Source organism: Diceros bicornis, chromosome 17, assembly GCF_020826845.1.
Source record: "Diceros bicornis minor isolate mBicDic1 chromosome 17, mDicBic1.mat.cur, whole genome shotgun sequence".
Taxonomy (NCBI): domain Eukaryota; kingdom Metazoa; phylum Chordata; class Mammalia; order Perissodactyla; family Rhinocerotidae; genus Diceros; species Diceros bicornis.
The window spans coordinates 51787276-51807407 of NC_080756.1; the positions used below are offsets into that span (position 1 = coordinate 51787276).

At 34.2% G+C, this 20132-nt stretch overlaps 1 long non-coding RNA gene across 2 annotated transcripts; it reads right to left on the reverse strand.

Moving 5' to 3' along the window:
• Window positions 1-3984: 3984 nt before the first annotated feature.
• Window positions 3985-17854, reverse strand: LOC131415784 (uncharacterized). Of its 2 annotated transcripts, none has more exons than XR_009222508.1 (6): window positions 17788-17854; window positions 15385-15493; window positions 13973-14092; window positions 5232-5330; window positions 4550-4654; window positions 3985-4109 (listed from the first exon to the last, which is right to left on the reverse strand). It is a non-coding gene; the product is annotated as an uncharacterized LOC131415784 (long non-coding RNA). The 2 variants fall into 2 exon arrangements; XR_009222509.1 differs by lacking the exon at window positions 3985-4109 and adding an exon at window positions 4163-4185.
• Between the last annotated feature and the right edge of the window lie 2278 nt (window positions 17855-20132).

Here is a 20132-nt window from a genome sequence, read left to right on the forward strand (position 1 = left end):
TCTGTCTGGATAATCTATGCATTGTTGAAAGTTGGGTATTGAAGTCCCCTGCTATTATTGTATTGTTGTCTATTTCTCCCTTCAGCCTTTAAATTTTGCCTACTATATTTAGATGCTGTGAGGTTGGATGCATATATATTTACAATTGTTATATCTACTTGATGAATTGACTTGTTTATTATTATATAACGAATTTCTTTGTCTCTTGTTACCATTTTTGGCATAATATAACGAATTTCTTTGTCTCTTGTTACCATTTTTGGCATAAAGTCTATTTTTTCTGATATAAGTATTGCTAACCTCACTTTCTTGTGGTTTCCACTTGCATGGAATATCTTTTTCCATCCCTTCACTTTGAGCCTATATATGTCCATAAGCTTAAGTGAGTTTCTTGTAGACAGCACATAGTTGAGTCTTGTTATTTTCATCCATCCAGCTACTATATGTCTTTTGATTGGAGAATTCAATCCATTTACATTAGGAGTGATTAGAGATAGGTAAGAACTTATCAATGTTATCTAATTCATTGTTTTCTAGCTGTTTTGCACTTCCTTGTTTCTTTTTTTTTTCTATTTTGCTGCCTTTGTGAATTGATTATTTTCCATAGTGGTATGTTTTGATTTCCTTCTCTTTCTCTTTTGTGAATCTACCGTAGGTTTTTGCTTTATGGTTACCATGAGTCTTAGGCTTACATGAAACATTTTAAAATATAATATATATTATATATTATATATATATTATGTTGTATTACATCTAATATCTATTATATATATAACATGTTATAGATATATATAGCAGTCTATTTTACATTGGTAATAACTTATCTTTGATCACATACAAAAACTTTACCCTTTTACTCCCTCTTTTTATGTTTTTGCTTTTTTTGTGTGTGTGTGTGTATGAGGAACATCAGCCCTAAACTAACATCCAATGTCAATTCTCCTCTTTTTGCTGAGGAAGATTGGCCCTGGGCTAATGTCTGTGCCCATCTTCCTCTACTTTACATGGGACGCCTCCACAGCATGGCTTGACAAGTGGCGCATCAGTGCATGCCCGGGATCTGAACCTGTGAACCCTGGGCTGCCAAAGCAGAGTGCTCACACTTAACTGCTGTGCCACCGGGCCGGCCCGCTCTTTTTATGTTTTTGATGTCACCATTTACATATTTTTATAATGTATATTCAATAAGAAATTATTGTAGCCTTAACAAATTGTAACACTGTCATCCTTTAACCTTTATGTTAGTGTTTAGTGGTTAATATACCACCATATTACACATTAGAGTATTCTGAATCTGATTATATGTTTACTTTTACTGTGTGTTGTATATTTTTATATGTTTTCATGTTACTGATTAGCATCCTTTTATTTCAACTTGAAGGCCTTCTTTCAGCATATCATGTAAGGCAAATCTAGTGGTGATAAACTCCCTCAGCTTTTGTTTGTTAGGGAAAGTCTTTATCTCTCCATCATTTCTGAAGGACAGCTTAGCTGGGTAAAATATTCTTGGTTAGCAGTTTCTTTCTTTTATCACCTTGAATATGTTATCCCATTCTTCCTAGCCTGCAAGGTCTCTGCTGAGAAATCTACTGATAGCCTTATGGGGTTCCCTAACATGAGACATTTTTTTTTCTCTGCTGATTTAAGAATTCTCTCTTTGTCTTTGATTTTAGTCAGTTTTATTATAATGTGCCTTGGAGAATATTGTTTTGGATTGAAATTTTGTGGTGGTCTATTAGCCTCATAAACTTGGATGTCCAAATCTCTCCCCAGGTTTTGGAAGTTCTCAGTCATTATTTCTTAAAGTAAGTTTTCTATTCCTTTCTCCCTCATTTCCTTCTGGGACTCCAATGGTGTGTACATTGTTTTTCTTAATGATGTCCCATAAATCCCATAGACTTTATTCATTGCTTTTCTTTCTCTTTACTTTTTGTTCCTCTGATTGAATAATTTCAATTGATCTGTCTTCTGGTTTGTTCAGGTCTGATTTTGAAACTCTCTATTAAATTCTTCATTTCAATTGTATTCTTCACATCCAAAATTTCTGTTTGATTCTGTTTTATTTTCTCTTTCTTGAACTCCTTATTTTGTTCTTGTATTGTTTTCCTGATATTGTTAAATTATTTTTCTGTGTTCTCTTATAGCTCTATGAGCATGTTTATGAAATTATTTTGAATCTTTGTTGGGCAGTTACTAGATCTCCATGTCTTTGGAGCCATTTACTGAAGGTTTACTGTATTCCTTTGTTGGACTAATGTTTCCCTGATTTTTCATGATTCCTGTAGCCTTGCATAGATGTCTGTGCATTTTTAGAAGCAGTAACCTCTTTCAGAGTTTATGGATTGACTTCAGTAAGGGAAGACTTTTACCTGTGGGTAGGGGGATGCTGGAGGTTGTTAATATTTGGACATGATAACCTATGCACTTGAGGTGTTTAGGCTACTGGGATGCCATTGTTTCTATGACTTTTGGTGTACCAAGCTAAGAAATACATATGTAAGTTTAAAAGCTATACTTTTATACTTCAATTCAAATTTAGGATGTTGGACTCTTTACCTAAATGTTTAGGTAAATTCACCAAATAGAAACTGCTGCTGGTAAAAAAGAAAAAAGAGATTTTATCATTTAATTAGAAGAATAAGATCTGAAAATGATCTCTTTTTGAACTTTAGACCTCAGACATATAGCCTGCTTTTTCCCTCTTTTAAGAGTCTTGATCAGCTAAGTTATTGATACTATATCTACTTCTATGCATGTTATCTGTGGCAAGTTACACAACTTAAGCTTTAGTTTATTTACATAAAATGCAAACAACAATGCAAAAATCTTAAGATTGATATGAAAATTAACTGAGTAAACTTCTCATCATGTTGCTAATATAATGTTATGTTCCTCATTTTCCACCACATTCTCCTTTCTTTTCTCTCGGTTACCATATTATGGAACCATCAGTCATGGAAGTTAACATCTGATCATACGCACACTAGATAATTAATATCACTATTCTGGGACTGCTGTTTTAAAATAGCAGAATACTTACTTGTCTAAGGTAAAAGCTGAGCCATCTAGCCAAGCCCATTTCAGTTGGCTGCTGTTGAAATATAAACTGATTCAAAACTTTTCCTGATGCATAAAACATTGCATCTTTGACAGTTTTTTTACAAAATTCTAGATAAAATGAGAATAGAAAAAATTAAATCTGATACTCATGGTTGGTTGTCTATGTTTATAGAGATTAAATCTTTTTTTACTTTATTAAATATTTTTATTTTGTGTGGAATTGTATCACTATATTAAAAAATGTTCTTGGGATTCTTTGGCCAGTCACTAATAACCAATAATTTATTTATTCATCAAACCACCCTTATGGAGTCCTTACAATCCTCTGGGCTTCATGCTAGGTATTGAGTATTAAAAGTCAGCAAATGGACTTGTTACCTAAGAATCTAAGAAAGAGGCAAATCAATTAAGTAAGCAATTGCTACAAAAAGGGAAGTACAGCATGAAATGACAGTACTAATCAGGGACTCTTCTAGTACCAGGTGATCAAAACAATTTTTCTTTCAAAGTGTAGTGATTATATGTAAACCATAAAAGTAAATAAGCATTTATTAGGATGAAGTTACACAAGGTTGGGAGGAGGTGAGTAAAATTGTGAGGAGAAAATTGAATTACACTTTAAGGAATATATAAAGGGAGCACGTTGAAAGAAATGTGTGAGGGTGTGGAAGTAATGGAAAGTTATTAGTGACTAAGGAAGCTGCAAGAGTTCAGACATGAATAAAATTTGTACAACTGTCTTGGTTTAGGGGCTTTGTACTAGGCCCTGTGGAAGAGTTTCAGGAAAGGGACTGATCTGATGTGTATCATATAAAGTTCCCTGTGTTGAAATAGTGATTTCAGAAGAGGGAAAGCCTAGAGTCCAAGAAATAACTACTGGAGAAACTTACTAAAATATAAGAAACATATACTTGTCTTTACCATCTCTTTTTCAGTATTTAATTTAAGAAAACTTGAAAGTGAAGTAGAACAATGAAGTATACAATCTCTCCAAGTTACCAAATTTCTAGAAAAAGAGTAGCAGTTTTTTCTATGCTGGTGCCAACTGTCTTCACAAGGATGACATTTCCAAACCACAGAAAAAATTAGAGCAAGTCTAAATGTCTTCCATCAGTACATTTATAACTGGAAAAACAGATATTTAAATTGTGAAAACTAAGTGATAACTAATACACAAATTAAATGATAAAAATGTGTTAACCCACTTTAAATTGCTGCCCTGTTAACTAATTTCAATAATGCTAAGACATAACTTATAACACTGTAATTCTAATCAGACAATTGTTAATATGTCAGCATTATCTATAACTTCCAAATTTAAGTGGATTTTTAGTAAGCATGTTTCTGAATATCTAACACTACATCATATGTGTGTGATATATTTCATTTACTTATTTATTCATTAATTATTTTATACGCACACAAATAAACACACAGATATAGTTGTTTTCTAACTCTTAGAAAACACATGATCTTTTTCCTAAATTACTTTGAGCATTTGTTGGTAGTTGTTGAATCCCTGAATTCCTTGAAATCAGTCCCTTCTGGTCTGTTTCCTGACTGGAAGTGAGATTTCCTGAATATCTCTCTGTTACTGAAGACGAGATCACAAATCTCAGTTTGTTGTCACATTTAACCTAAGATAAATTTGCTACTACACAAAACACTTTATTTGTTATGTGAACACTAGTAGGAGCAACACATTATCAATGACCTCCAAAAGGCACAATGTAAGTGAAGAGGCATACACAAACAAATCTAACAATAATACAAATCTAACAGGAAAATTAACATAATATAGGTAAGATCATAGATTATAGAGCAATGGATTCTGATAAGGAAAAATTTGAGGAAGATTTCTCAGAAGAAGTAATGCTGATGTGAGGTTAAGTAAGAAATAAAGGTTGACAGCAAAATAAAGAAGAGCTATTCCAGGTGGATGAGACCAGCAGCATAAACGAGCCTAAGGTGAAGGCATGAAAGTTCAAGATAAGGATGTGGTTAGTAACTTGATGTGGCTCTTTAAATGACCTCTAGTACAGAGACAATGGCAAGAATGTAACTAACCGGTGCTCAGGAAGTTAAATTAGAAAATAAAAATAAATGACCTCAAAGAGATTCTTTTCTATGAGCAGTGAACAAGCCAACTTCTTTCTTTCACAGAGACTTACATTTTGTGGTTAAGATTCCAACAGACACAAGGAGCAGCAAGCAGACGATCCACAGAACCACTGCAATTAATTTCCACAAAGACCACAGGGCAGAATAGACTATGAGAAAGAGATCAGTGAATTTGTTCAACATTAGCTTCTATATGCTTATTCACAGTTTTTGAGTGTTTCATAATCAAACTTCAAAGAGATGTCTAGGCCTTACATGGCTGTATGATTTTGCACATCTGCCAATTTGTTATGTAATACTATTCTGGAATTGATGGTCTTAATATTCGTTTTAGTATCAATTGCAAGAATGAAATATTTTTTCCTTTTTTCAAACAAAACATTTGAAAGTTATATGCAATAATTTTATAACATTTGAAAATCTGAGAAAAGATAAAAAAGAAATTAAAATCCAGTCACTAATTGTTTCACTCAGAAGCCACACCACCATCATCTTACTTATTACCTTTACTATGTTTATTTTACCTATTTAAAACAGTTTTAATGTTTTAACATATCACTGCATTTTTAAATAGTGATTTTAATTTGACTGCATAATATTCACTCTCATGGATATACCATAATTTATCTGACTATTCTGATCTTTTCAAATATTGAGGTAATTTGCATTTTTTTCTATGATAAGAAAATATTGCATTATAGTTTGTCATCAAGTCTGTTATTATCAAGTTTGAAATTTTATAGGCACACACTCTTGACACTATATTTTAATTTACATTTTCTTCAGCTATTTGAATTTGAACTTTTCTTTAATGAACATACTAACTATTTTTATTTCTTCTGTGAATAATCTGCTGACATATTTTTGCCCATTGGGGGTTTCAGTGCTGTAAATATTTATTTTAATGAGCCTATCATATATTCAATGTATCAACTTCTTAGCTGATCTACTTGTATTTTTCTTTTGCTTGATTTTCTTTTTAAAATTTTGTTATAGAAATTTTAAGTATTTTTAGAATAGTCTTCGACCAGTATTTTCTGTTATTTGTCCCATTGTACCTGCATTTAGAAAATCCTTCCCCATCTCCCAGTACATTGCTTAGTCCTTTCATTTAATCTAACTCCTTCCATTTATTTTAAAAGCCATTTCACATCTCTCAGACCTAAAAATAATTTAAGGCAAGAGAAGAAAATGAACAAACAGCCACACTTTCTCCTTATATTCTTCTCTTAGCCATCAAACTATCTCTTTCCCATACTTCTCTCTTGAAATTCTTGGAAGAACAGTTTAAATTCATTGACTCCTATCTCCACATCCCTTTATTTCCTTCATCATCTCGAGACACTTGAGACTCTGCTTCTGCCCCTAGTTAAATTGCTCTCAAGAAAGTCACTAAGGATATTGTTAGTGACATACCTATCATGATCTTGCTTGCTTATGGATATAATTTGACATTGTTGATCTTTCCCTACTTGAAATCTCTGCTTTTGTATGCTTGTTCTTTTACTCTTCAGATTCTCAGAGTGGAATCAATAGAAAACTATGGACAGGTGATAGGTCTTCATACTCTTTATATTTGTTTTACTGTACCCATTCAGCTTAGGCAAAGATTTAAGTAAATTTCTTGGAGACTCCATTTACTAACGTGTGAGTGTTCCCTCCTTCCCCATCCCAAGCTATACCATAAGATATTTCTTCCCCTACTCAGGTGGTATTATTGTCCTGTATTTTAAGAAAATGTATTTCTTTGTCAGGTTTCCAGGTTCTCTGTGCCATAGAATTAAAAAATAGGTGAAGTATAAAAAAACTTTAAGAAGAAGAATGAGAAGCAAAGAAATACACACACATATGATAAAGTGATAAAATGGATGTGTGTGTGTGTGTGTGTGTGCGTGTGTGTGCATGGGAGGGGGTGTGATTGAGACATAAAAGTTATAGGATTTCGGTGTTAGTCATAATGTTGAGTTAGTGGGCTTTGGCATGTGAGAGGTTCAAGAAAATTCACTTCTGTAAGAGAATTGAGTAAATGGAAGCAATAACTTTTGGGAAGGATTAATGTCACTTACGAATAAAATTTCCAGGAAAGTTCTTGAAAAATGCAAAAATAAGTGTTCCTTGTATTTGCTTTTGTTTTCTCAGCTGTGTCCCTTTTCATGTTTCTCAATGCAGAAACTAGAATGACCAGGAAAAGCAGAGAATGTGATGTGGGCAGGATTTATCTGGAGTCTATTTTGGAGGCCCACATAGGCCTCTATTACTAACTGGATTAAAATCATCACCCTAGACATGATAATGGTTTCGTGATTTCACTGAGACTACCTAAAACTTAGACATATGGTATCAAGTATAGGAGAGAGGGCTGCATGAGATATAAGCAACTATTTATATTGTAATATAACCACAAAGTCAAACAGAGAAACCAAGCATAAATAAGAATTAAAATTTAGGGAGAATTCATAATTCTAGCTGGATGTTTTAGGTGCAGAAACAGATATTCTCGGCATTGTGTGAGTACCAAAAAGAAAAGTGTTAAAAATTTCCTCAGGAAATGACTAGCTGTAGCCCAAGCCTATTCTAACTCCACAGACTTCCTTTTTCTTAAGAAATTAGCATCTTTTGGGGTAGTATCTCAGGGCAGTGCCTCACGTGTTCTCATCATCTCAAGCTTGCGTCCATGTTCTACTGGCAGAGAGTGGATACACCAGGGTAATTCTGCTATCCTTGGATTTGCAATCAGAACCATACGTCAAAGTTATTCCAACCAGACTAGAGAAATTTGCAGGAAGAACTCTTCCATGAAGAAGATTGGAATATTTAGACATGCAGTTTCCACTTGGAATCAAATATGTAAAGGAACTTCTGATTAAACGTGGCATATTGAACATATGAGTTCATCTCTGATTCATCATGAAATCCCTTTAAATTAATAGCAATAAATTGAAATAGTAGAAAGACAAAAAATGAAAGAATGGGAGAGGAGATAAGAGAAGAATAGTTACAGCAGATGTTTTGCCTAGAATTTAAGAAATACCCAGTGAATATTAGTTATTATGATGGGCAGAATAAGAAAAATGAAACCTCAGTATCTAAAGATTAGAACCAAAATCAAGTTGAGGTTTATTATACTGAGGAAGGGTAGGGGTTAAGCAATCTCTGCATTTTCCCTTTCCTGTTCCAAGCCATAAAGAGATTATCATTCTTCCACCTGTCAGGAACTGGAAGTGGAGAAAAATGGTTATTCTCTAGAAAAAGTGAACTGAGATTCAGGAGACACAGAGACTCCAACATAGGAAATCCTGGGTTTTTTTAATACTATCTTTTAATAAACTCTCATAATTTGTATAGTCATACACACAATTTACTTATTCATTATGTCTTTGTTTGCTTTTTGTCTCTTCCCTCTGGAAGAGTCTCTTCATGAGTTCAGAGATATAATTTTTTACTATTGAATCCCAAATAGCTAGGAGAATATCTGGCGCAAAGTAAGCAGTCAATAAATATTTGCTGAGTGAATGTCTAAATTGATGAATGATCTAAAGCATGATATAGGAGAATTTTTTTTTTTTGAGGAATTCACCAGCATGAGAGAAAACATCTGAAGTTACTGAAACTTGGGAATTTACCCAGAAGTGATATAATTCATATACTTTTGAATCATTTTTAAGGTCAATAGAGACACAAAGAATACCATGTATTGAGGTAGCTTCCAAAATGATTCCAAAATGATAGATAATTAATAACTTAAACAGAAAATGGAAGAGAAAATAGATACTGCATAAGGAACAGGGAAAAAAAATGAAAACTATAAACAATATCATCAGAGAGAAACAGTCATACAAACTGGAAGAATGTATTTTTGTAGAAGCCAAGTCAAATAAGATAAAGTTTGAATATTGACCCCTGGAGATTTAGCAATGTGGGGATCATTGACCACTCTGTTGAAAACGATTTTGGTTGGAGTTCTTATATCTTATCTTCTCTAACACTCATAATATTGTTTTCGAGTATTTATTATTACTATTTCCATAGTAAACAAAACAAAAGGGAGACAAAATGAAAATACAGTAATTTGAAATTGAGAAAATTTCCTATAGCTAAATGGATAATGGGGTTGACTAGCTTATTTTATAAAGAGGAAATTCAAATGGCTAAAAAAGAAAGGATTGTTTTCCTTTGTATAGAAATGATAGAAATATATATGTAAAGTATAATTTTTCACTTATGAAAGATTAGAAATTTTACTACTCTGTACCTTTGAAAGCATAACAAAGTATATACTCCATATGTATTTATAAATTACTGCCAGTGTTGGAAATGAAACAATATTTATCAAGCCAATAACTGTTAAAATCTTTGAGCAATATTGCACTTCTAGAAGTCTAGATAGGGAAAAAAAAAACAGAAATAAGAACAAAGTTTCAGGTTCAAAAATTTTCAAAATAATATGTTTATTCAAAATTCTGAAGGTTTAGAAATCTAAAAGGACACAGATACTCAATAACTTAAAATATTGATAAACTACAATAGATAAATTTTATAGATATTATGTGTTAAAATTATGATTGAAATAATGTTTAAAACACCTGGAAAACTTGTGAAAAAAAATGCCAATTTTTATGCCTTAATTATATGCATATTTCTTGACCCAGAATTTTTGTACAAATTAATTCCAAAGAAATAATGATATAGGTGTTACAGTTATTTACAAGGATTTCTTAAATTATGATTTACAATAATAAAATTATAATGATCATAGTAATAAGCAAAAGGAAGAAGAAAAGTAAAATTTTACATATCTAAAAAAGAAAAGTTACATAATTGAATGTAAGCATATTGTCTTCAGAAAAACATTTATAATTATGTTATGAAAAATACTTACTGTTTGAAAAACAGCCACCATACAAAATAAATTATGGATAAATATAATTCTGAATTTATATATGTAATACATAACATTCTAATTTCAAAAATGCTTACATAAATATAAATCCATATTTTTATTAACTATCCCTAAAAAATAAGAGCTTGAGAATAAATATGAAACACACTTATAGTAAGTAAACTATTAATCTTATTTGTGAAATGCATATGATCCTCATGTGTTTTATATATTACCTTTTATCTGTATGTAAATGACTGAAAAAAGATGTATCCAAATATGAATAAATTTCATGTTTAATAGATTTATGGATTCATCTAATTTTTCTCTTTTCTCTTCCTAAACTTTCCAACTTTTTAATATCAATCATGTTACTCTTTAACAATCAGAAGAAAAATATCATTAAAACTACACTTTCTTATGATGAACATAGATGCAAAAAACCTCAAAAAAAGATTAGCGAGCCAAATTCAACAATGTATTAAAAAGATCATACACCATGATCACATGGGACTTATTTCAGGGAAGTAAGGATGGTTTGGGATCTGAGAGTGAATCAGTATAATATACCAATTAACAAAATGAAGGATAAAAGTCATATGACCATCTCAATAGACATATAAAAAGCATTTGACAAAATTCAACATCCATTTATGATAAAAACTCTCAACAAAGTGAGTACAGAGGGAACATACCTCAACCTAATAAAGGACATATATGACAAGCCCACAGCTAACACCATGCTCAACAGTGAAAAGCTCAAAGCTTTTCCCCTAAGATCAAGAACAAGACAAAGATTCTCACTGATTCTACTTTTATTCAAAATACTATTGGAAGTCCTAGATAGAGCAATTAGGCAAGAAAAAGAAATAAAAGTCATCTAAATTGGAAAGAAAGAAGTAAAACTGTCACTATTTACAGGTGACATGCTTTTATAATGTCGAAAATCCTAAAGACTCCACCAAAAAATTGTTAGAACTAACCAATGAATTCAGTAAAGTTGCAGGATATAAAATCAATATACAATAATTTGTAGCATTTCTATACACTAACAATGAATTATCAGAAAGAGAAATTAAGAAAACGACCTCATTTACACTTGCATCAAAAAGAATAAAATACCTAGAAATAAATTTAATCAGGGAGGTAAAAGACCTATACTCTGAAAACTATAAGACACTGATGAAAGAAATTGAAGAAGACACAAATAAAGAGAAAGATATTCTGTGCTCATAGATTGGAAGAATTAATATTGTTGAAATGTCCGTACTACCCAAAGCAATCTACAGATTCAATGCAATCCCAATTAAAATTCCAATGGCATTTTTCACAGAAATAAAACAAACAATCCTAAAGTTTTATGGAATGACAAATGACCCCAAGGAACCAAAGTAAGCTTGAGAGAGAAAAACAAAGCTAGAGCATCATGCTTCCTGATTTCAAACTATATTGCAAAGCTATCATAATCAAAACAATGTGGTATTGGCATAAAAACAGACACATTGATCAATGGAATGGAATAGAGAGCCCAGAAATAAACCCACACACATATGGTCAATTAATTTACTACAAGGCAAGACCAGGCAAGAGGTCTGAACTGAAGCAAAGGGAGATGGAGAGAAACAATAAATTCTTTTTTAAAGATTTTATTTATTTATTTATTTTCCCCCCAAAGCCCCAGTAGATAGTTGTATGTCATAGCTGCACATCCTTCTAGTTGCTATACGTGGGACGTGGCCTCAGCACGGCCAGAGAAGCAGTGCCTCGGTGCACGCCCGGGATCCGAACCCGGGCCGCCAGCAGCAGAGCGCACGCACTTAACCGCTAAGCCACGGGGCCAGCCCAATAAATTCTTTTTTAAAAAAAATTATTGGGACATATTTATTTCCTTTGAAAAAGATCATAAATAACAAAGAAACAAAATAGGTCCCAGACTCTGGACTGCACAGCAGGACAGTGATGGGAAGTTGTCGAGAGGAAAGGTGGAGGAGGCTACACATCACCTAAGACAGTCTCAGAAAAGATGGTCCGCATCCTGTCCTTGGAAATGGTGTGTCTGGGCAGCAGGGGGAGGCTGCAGGGCTGTGATGAGGCAGCTGGAAGAGGGCAAAGAGCGAGGATGCTGGGCTGTACTGTTTCTGTGAAGAGTGACATGGAAACCACAAATGGTGAAGAATATACAAGGGAGAAAGGACAGTCTCTTCAACAAATAGTGTTGGAAAACTGGACAGCGACATGCAAAAGAATGAAACTGGACCACTCTCTTAAACTGTACACAAAAATAGACTCAAAATGGATTACAGACTTGAACATAAGACCTGAAACCATAAATCTCCTAGAAGAAAACATAGGTGGTAAATTCCTTGACATCAGTCTTGGCGATGAGTTTTTGGGTTTGACACAATGGAATATTATTTGCCATAAAAATGAAGGAAATCTTGCCAATTGCAACAACATGGATGGACCTTGAGGGCATTATGCTAAGTGAAATAAGTCAGACAGAGAAAGACAAATGCTGTGTGATCTCACTTATATGTGGAATCTAAAACAAACAAACAAACAAACAAACAAAAACAAGCTCATAGATACAGAGAACAGATTGGTGGTTGCCAGAAGAAGGGGGTGGGGGTGTGCATGGAATGTGGGCAGCAGGTCAAAAGGCACAAACTTCCAGTTATAAAGTAAACAAGTCATTGGGATGTAATGTACATTATATGACTGTAGTTAATAATACCGTAGTGCATATTTGAAAGTTGCTAAGAAAGTAGATCTTAAAAGTTCTCATCTAAGAAAAAAAATTTTGTAACTGTATAGTGACAGATGTTAACTAGACTTATCACAGTGATCATTTCAAAATATATACAAATATCAAATCATTATGTTGTACACCTGAAACTTAGATAATGTTATATGTCAATTATATCTCTATAAAAATATTAAAAACAAAAAAATACATATTCTTTGTATATTGTTTGTAGCCTTCAACTCCATCACAGAACAAGTAAAAAGCATAGAATGTAAGATCTGTGGCAATCCAATAGTCATCCTCAACTAACGGTACCTGAGACCTTGAGAGGTTTTCAATTTCTACATCTTGAGGAGAAACATTTACTCAACATACTCCAGTTTCTACATATGGAACTTAGGGTTAAAAAACATTAAAACAAGATATAGAGACAAGTGACATTGAAAGTTTGAACAATTAATTTATAAAATGAATTTGTCTATACCAAGAAGCAGAAAATTGCTCATACACTTAGATATTTACGCTAGTGGAATTCTAAAGACTTCATTCAATATTCAGATATTCAAAAGGTTAATTACATCAAAAGTTTGTGTGCATCAATGTGCTGTTTATAAAGTTAGAATATGGAAGCAGACAATACTTCAAATGACGCTATTGCCCAAAATGCATGCAATCAGACATGGCCAATAAATGAGGAAAATAAAATAATGATGTTAAAATAGAAACATAACAATGGTAAAATGTTGGCTACAAATTATTTATATATTTGATAACGGCAGGTACAATTTTTAAAATTAAATAAATAAAATTACCATAAATTCACAGAAGGTGTGAATCAATGATTAGTTTTCTTTCTTTCTCAAATTATTCAGTATTGTGGTTCTGTTATCGTGAAAAGAATAAATATGGTAAAAAAAATAACTTTATGCAAAATCTATTTGCTCACTTGAAATGCATTTATTTAATCTCTATAGCTAAGATCATGTTGGACATTTTGTAATTTTTTTGCCATAATTCACAGTCATAGTATATTTTAAGATTGGGACGATTATAGTTTTGTTTGTGTTTTAAAGTTTGTGCATTTGCAGTGTTAAATTTAAGACATATTTCACATTGTTTTAAAATATGAAGTAAAATAATAAAATAAAAGTGAGAAAGCCACCAACCTAGATGCTCAAAGCAGGAGGTCCCTTTGGTTTCAGATACTTGAGGTGTTCTTCTCCCCTGCAGCTGGGATGAAGAAAGAACTCACAACTCAGAGCAGGTCACCCTTTCTTCACTTATTTCTGAAAAGCAGAAATATATTGAAGGTAATAGAAAAGCTTTACTATTAATTCATTGACCACAGGAATGCCATCACTAAAATAGATGATGTATGAAGAGACTGTCCGGGTTATAGTTAAACCTAATAAAAAATTTGGAGTTTCCTTCAAATTAGGGAATATTTTTAAGAACAGATGATCATTAAAGTTTATAAAAGATTGAGAAACAAGTTGTTATGACATATTGTTTTGGGACTATAACTCAAGTTAAATGTTCTTTTTAAATTACAAATTACAAAATTACGAATTGTTGACACGCGTTGAATTATTTGATAGTCACTGAAGAATCAATAAAAGTTTAAAGAAAAGCCTGCTGTAGAAAGCCCTCCCAATAGCACTTAACCTGCACTCTTTTCAGCCTTTGTGTCCCGTGGCATCTACCTACACGTTCACAAAATATACCTGAATACTCTCTTCAATTATGATATGTTTTTACTGACTGTCATGCTTCTAGTCAAGCTCTTCTCTCTTTCTAGAATATATTATTTGCTTGTGTTGCTCTGTCATCATAAAGTAACTACTTAAAATATAACTTAAATCCTACCTCTTTCAAGAAAACTTCTTAAATCTTTCAGTAAGAATCCTTTTCTTCTTCTTACGTACTCTCTTTGTTTTTTACATTTCTCTTTCAACCAGTCATCACTTCTATTTTGTTTGGTATTGCTGTTTCCTCACTATGACAAGCTATGATGGCAGAAGTCATGTTTTAATCGTTTATTATTGCCACAATTATTTATTAGGTTCATTTGTGCACTTTGGAATTCCGACAACTTGACTTTTATGCAAAATTGAATATTTTATACATTAAATACATTATAACTCAAAAGGAAATCCAAAAATTTTCCAAGGAAGCTTTAAAAATACTTTAGTACCTAAATAGTACATGGCTATTGCATGTGTTACTGAATGTGACAATCTAATAGTACTTTTTCCCAGTAGAATTTTGGTTTGTTTATTTTTTTCAAATATCTTTCCATATAGATTTTAAGAATTAACTTCCAAGTTTTTTAATGATCTTATTTCTAATGGTTATCATAATAAAGTAAAAGTCTCTTCTGATCTGCCTACTTATCATCTCTCTCTTTATTTATCAGTCAATCTATAGATCATTTCATCTATCTGAATACATACCTCCTTATTTATAAATCCAACTTTTCATCTTTCTGTTCAACTTCTTTTGATCCAATTTTACTTTACAAATTTTCAAATACCATACATGAAGTAAAATAAATTAATATATTAAAATTTTTAAATACCTGTGTTTTAGAGGAAAATGCCAGGATCTTTGCAGAATGTGTCTTTTCTGAGAAGAAGGAGGTCGTAACTCTTGGGACAAAAGTCTGAATTTGAGAATTCTTGATAGTTCTTGGTATAAAATCCAAGGCAGAATATAAAGAGAAGGAAATAAATACATAAGCAAATGTCTTTGTTTGTCCCATACGTAAAATTAATAAATGAGCACGGAATGTGAGAAAAAGTGTTCTCTGGATGCGACCACACAGGAAGCCCTTACATCTAAACATTACCAAGGCTGAAGCCTTTTACCAGTCTGACCTTTAGTTACATTAAAATACCTAGTTTACTTGCAGTGATGACCAATATCACTCACTCAATTCTCGAATTTTCAGACAACCAAATACAGATATCGTCTGTTAGGGAAGTAGTCTACTTCCACCAACAGCTCCTTTTTAGTTCTCTGTAATACATTATTAAACATCACATCTTACTTTCAATCATTGTTCTAGGAGCTAGATCCTTAAAAGTAATGTTTGTGATGCCACTTTTTGGTCTCTTCCAGTTCAAGAATAGTTATGCTATTTATCTGTTTATGCATGGTTTTATGCTATCTATGCATAATTTTTCTCAGTAAAACTCAGCTTCATGCCTATTTTGTCATATGTAAACTTTCCTAAGAGTCATTCTCTATGAAACAAAGATACCAAAAGAGAATTTCACTAAGGTAAAAATTGTTAATCACATTCATATGTAATTCACATTTCTCAAAAATAATTACATTTCCTCAATTATATGAGATTATCCTATTATTTAGAATTTTAACATTTAGAATTCAGTGTTTTTCTTCTTTTGACCACTTGAAATATTGAAAAGCTTTTGAAAATCATTATCCAATTATACTAAGTGAATTTTTCTTAAAAGTTAGAATACTGAGCAGAATTCAAGCTCCTACATACATAGAAAGTTGGTCGTATGGAAGAAAAGAGTTCAATAATCCACTTGTGAATAGAAAAATACTACAGGAAAGCCGTAAGGTGCCCATTTGCCCATTTACGCTCTTTCCCAGTTTTCTATTGGGAGGATTTATCTCCTTCTTACCAATTATTTGGTTGTTAGAATACACAAAAATTTTGCTCACACGTGAATATATTTATTACAGTCTCATATCTCTTTTGGCTTAGAGCATCATTTTTCATTTAAAATTTTGATGAAATTAAATATCTGCCTTTCCAACATGGACTCTGAGTTTTCTGTGCTCTGCTGAATGTATGCTCACTTCCTCTACCTCTCAATGCAACCTGAGATTATCAGAATATCCTCCTAAATTTGCTTTATAAATTATTGTTGACTTTACGGTTTAATATTAAAGCATCTGAAATTTAACTCGTATTGTTAGTTTCATACTTTATTTCTTTCCACATGTATAGACAATTAACTCAGCACTATTTCTATTTATTATCCCTATTATTCCATCTTTTATACGTAAAATATAAATATCACATTTGACATATGCTAATTCTGTACGTATATGTGGATTTATTTCTAGATCCTATTCTGAAACACTCATGTGTTTGTTTATTGCTTGCCCTTACCAGAGTGATTTTTTTACTGTGAATATATACAAAGTGTTAATACCTGACAAAGCAATTATCTTTTCACTCTTCTTCTTTTATATAATTTTCTATTGTGTTCTTGAAGAAAAAATAGTTTATAAAATAGTATCTTAATTTATCTTAAGTTAATTTTGGAAATAGTGACACTTTAATAATAGTAAATTTCCCCATTCTGGATCATAGTGTACCCATGTGTTCATTTAGATTTTGTTTTATGCCAATCAATACGATTTTTGTTGCTTTTGTGATTATTTTTCTTTTACTACATAGACATGTTTTCTTTTAAATGCACTGCTACAGGAGAGAAGTCAAGATGGCGGCGTGGGCAGACTCCGAACTCACCTCCTCCTGTGGACACAGCCAATTTACAACTACTCTTTGAAAAATTACCTCTGAGAGAGAACTGAAAACTGGATAAGAGGAACTCCTGCAACAAACGACAATCCTAATTGAGGTGGAAGAGGCAGAAACTCCCTTCTGGAGAGGAAAAATGCTGCCTTCACAAACCGCAGCGCCTCACGGCCACCCGCGAGCAGCCCAAAGGTCCACAGCCTCCCTGGAGGAGGGGGGCCCTGAGCCGGGAGTGCCCCCGCTGTGGGCCTTTCTTGGACCCAGCACAATCGAGACGAGTGGCATAATAGCTGACTTTGCCTGCTACTAAAACATTGGGGAGTATCCCCAGAAAAGCTGGTTCACAAAGAAATTAAAACTGGCTCTTAAAGGGTACAGGCCCAAACTCACCCGTTTCAGAAAGCAACCTAAAATCAGCAGAAAGAAAGGTGCACAGCCCTTTGGGGAAAAGAGACTCACCTGATAGGCTCTGAGTGCATCTCGGTGAGAGGTGAGACCCCCCCAGGGACCACGACATTGGCAGTAGCCATTGTTGTGGCCTGGTTTGGGCATGCTGACACAGACGCTGGCAGACGCCATTGGAGTTCTCCCTGTGGCCTGCTAGCCCAGGGTCTGCCCCAGCCACTAGAGCACCGATTTAATCCAGCTCAGCCAGGACAGGCAGCCCACCCTAGAGACTGGCCCCACCCAACAACAAGACCTCGGGCAACTTGTGGGCCTGCTAACGGAGCTGCCTGGATTCTCCACAACCTGGTGACTGCGTCTGCCTCTGTAGGGCACGGTGTGTGCAAGGAGCGGATGGAGGGCATGGGGTGGTGGTGGAGAGTGTGTGGCTCATGCCATGGAGAGACTGGGTCCACTTCAGGAGGTTGGGGCGCGCACAGGGCAGGACTGTGTTGACTATGTGTATGGACCTGTAGGCAATGGGGCTTCTCAGCTGCAGAAGACTTGTGCTTCTCAAAGAGTGACATACGGGGTTGGCCCCACCTTCCATAGCCTGAAACAATTGGGTACTCCCATGACTGAGGCCAGCCCCATGTGGCTGCAATGCTCAGAGAGTTGACAAGGGACCTAAAGGCTAGAGGCTTATAGCAATTTTAAGCCACTGAGCCTAACAACCTGCCACGCTGGGGGCCTACTCACTCAATAGAAATACAGCAACAGGAATGTGCTATTAGACCTTGCAGCCAATTGTGCTGGGACACCCCACACCGAATAAAGAGACTGAAGGGCCCACAACAACTATACACAGCTGAGCATTACAACAGCTGGCCAGGGGCATATCTCAGCATCCCTGGGCACCTACGGGAAGAACAACCTCACCACAACAGAAGGACACACGTAGCCCACACAGGCGTCACTCCTGGAACATTTGTAACTGGAGAGGCAAGGGAAGCACACTGCCAGGAGTCCTAAGGCATCACTTACATAAGGTCACCTCTCTGAGAGCAGGAGACGTAGCCGACCTACCTAATACATAGACACAAGCACAGGGAAAGAGGCAAAATGAGGAGGCAAAGGAATACATTCCAAGTAAGAGGACAGGACAAAACCCCAGAAAAGGGACTAAGTGAAACAGAAATGAGCAACCTACCCAACAGATAGTTCAAACAAAGAGTGTTAAGGATGCTCACAAATCTTGGAAGAAGAATGGACAGACTCAGTGAGAATGTCAACAAAGAAATAGAAGATATAAAAAAGAACCAATCAGAAATGAAGAATACAATACTGGAAATGAAAAATTCACTAGAGGGACTCAAAAGCAGAGTAGAGGATACAGAAGAATGGATCTGTGACCTGGATGAAAGACTAGAAGAAATCACCCAAGGTGAACAGATAAAAGAAAAAAGAATTAAAAAGAATGTGGACAGTCTAAGGGAGCTCTGGGACAACATCAAGCACACTAACATCCATGCTGTAGGTGTCCCAGAAGGAGAAGAGTGAGACAAAGGGGCAGAGAATCTATTTGAAGAAATAATTGCCAAAAACTTCCCTAACCTAAAGAAGGAAACAGACATCCAGGTACAGGAAACACAGAGAATACCTAACAAGATAAACCCAAAGAGGCCCACGCCAAGATACATCATAATTAAAATGTTCAAAATTAAGGATAAAGAGAGAATCCTAAAAGCCGCAAGAGAAAGACAAGTTACATACAAAGGAAACCCCATAAGGCTATCAGCTGACTTCTCAGCAGAAACCTTACAGGCTAGAAGAGAGTGGCATGATATATTTAAAGCATTAAGAGGAAAAAACCTACAGGCAAGAATACTCTACCCAGCAAGGTTATCATTCAAAATGGAATGAGAGATGAAAAGTTTCCCAGACAAGCAAAAGTTAAAGGAGTTTGTCACCAAGAAACCAGTACTACAAGAAATGCTAAAGGGACTTATTTAAGGGGAAAAGAGGAGACCACGAATAGGACAAATTATCTATTTCCATAATAAGAGGGTAATGGATACAAATGCACAACAAAGAGGTTAGATATGATATCAAAAACATAAAATGTGGGAGGAGGGGAGTTAAAGAGTAGAGCTTTCAGACAGAGGTCAAAGTAAAGAGACTATCAACTTAATATAGACTGTTGTATATGTAGGATACTGTATATGACCACCATGGTAATCACAAACCAGAAACCTATAATAAATACACAAAATCTAAGAGAAAGGGACCCAAACATGATACTTAAGAAAGCCATGAAACCACAAGGGAAGAGAGCAAGAGAAGAAGAAAGGAGCAGAAAAGAACTGTAAAAACACCAAGAAAAAAAATTTTAAAAAGGCAGTAAGTACATACTTATCAAT